This window comes from Sus scrofa, chromosome 2 (assembly GCF_000003025.6).
Source record: "Sus scrofa isolate TJ Tabasco breed Duroc chromosome 2, Sscrofa11.1, whole genome shotgun sequence".
Classification (NCBI taxonomy): Eukaryota; Metazoa; Chordata; class Mammalia; order Artiodactyla; family Suidae; genus Sus; species Sus scrofa.
This window is the reverse complement of record NC_010444.4, coordinates 55,942,016-55,943,909: the sequence shown is the minus strand read 5'-3', so window position 1 is coordinate 55,943,909 and position 1,894 is coordinate 55,942,016. Positions and strand designations below refer to the sequence as shown.

The window sequence follows — 1,894 nt, the reverse complement described above, 5'->3', positions numbered from 1 at the left end:
TGATTGATTAAATCACTGGCCTCTAGTGACTAATTCAACACCCAGCATCCCTCCTCTACCCAGTGGTCAAAGGGTGAAATTTCAAACCTTATATCATCTGGTTGGGTTCCTTGGCAATCAGACTTTCAAAAAGTCACATCATAAACATAAACTCAGGTATGGTTGAAAGGGTTAGCTACTGCAGTGACAAGCTAGATCTCTAACCTGATGAGGGACATAGGAACTCAAAAAAGGATGCATTATTAAAGAAGCAGATGCATAGCATGATCAAATATATAGCACAAATAAGAAATTCCCTTTCAGGATAGTTTGCATTTTGACCACAGTCTGCATGGCTAAGATGTGTAGTCTCTTCTCCTCCCATGAACCACTTAAGTGTGTCTTTTAATTTTTCAGTAAAATGCTTTATCATTCATGTGGCTTGTGGATGAAATGGAGCATGGAGAGTAAACTATATGCCCTATGGTTGGGCCCACTAATGTTTACTTGGGTCTGAATCTGAGGCTATCATTAGATTTAATGTACACAGCACATCCAACAGAACACAAATGTGGTCTTGTAGGGCCTGAATAACATGGTCCAAGTCAATGAAACACATGAAGATGGCTAGGTAAAACCCAAAGAATGTGTAAACTGGACTCAGAATCCAGCAGGTTACTTTGGTTGAAATGAGATATTCAGTACAATCTGTTGTCAGGAGTGTTTTGGCCTACTGTCTTAGGAATCACATCTTAACCCAACCTACCAATGTGCCCAGAACATTTATATTAGCCTACAATTGGGAAAAATCTTCTAACATAAAGCCTGTCTTATAATGTGTTGGACATTTTATTCAAAGTATTGAATACTGTACTGGTGAAAGACAATGGTTGCATGGGTACAGAAAGATTATAAGTATATAGCTTGGGTATCCTCATTAACATGATTAATTGGGAGCTATGGCTTGTTGCCACAGCCCAGCATTATGACAGAGTATTGTACCACATAGTACTTTCCCAGGTTAATATCAAAATTTAACGTGTGGCAGTTCCCCCACCACCACTGCTCCTCAGTGGAGAGAAGATAGTGGGCCTGAACAGTGTCATCGCCACTGGCCTATGTGGGACTCTTTTTATCAGGTACTGCATTTATTTCGACCTGCAAGAGATGGAGTAATCCCAACTTCAAGAAAGCGTGCAAGAACAAAGAAAGAAACAAAAGCTTGCTAAGGGGAGAGCTGGATGTTCCAAGATTCTGTGTTCATGATTATTTTTAATGACATAGATTTATCTACTTGATTTAAAATGTTACGTGTCATGTGTAAGTTAATTAATTACCTGACCTTAAAGATGCTGAAGCTGTTCAGAAATTCTTCCTCAAAGAAATACAGCTTGGTGAAGAGAGTTACTAGCTCATGGTGAATATGAGGATGGTGTAGACCATCTGACAAATGCAATCACTACGTGTGGACATAGTAACAGCAGTTACTGCAAGCGTTACAGAAAACTCTTCCACCCACAGTGTTCCAGATCCTTCTACGTTCCCAACACTTAATCAGAGAACTTTAAGTGTGCAGAGCTTGGCTGAAGATGACATGGAATGAGAAGCAAATGTCAACCTAATCTCAAAATATTTTAAAATTCTTAACTTGGAAGATAAGCAGCTCTGTGGGAGTAAGGGCAAATATGCTTATTATGGACTGTCTTACACCAAAATCTACCAAAATCAATATTCACTTTGTGTAGATCCATTTGTCTGTTTTATTTACTTTTTCCAGTGAAAAGTGTATTTTGATAGAGAGCTTTTCCTTTTATAAATATACTATAATTTACCAAAATATGGATTTTTTTTTTTTATTCCTAAAACGTGAGTCTGGAATGTACATAGAACATGACATTGCTTACATTAAAAATAC

General features: G+C 37.9%; 1 pseudogene; it reads left to right on the top strand.

The window, feature by feature from the left end:
- LOC100519471 lies at positions 440–1,582 on the top strand (annotated as a pseudogene).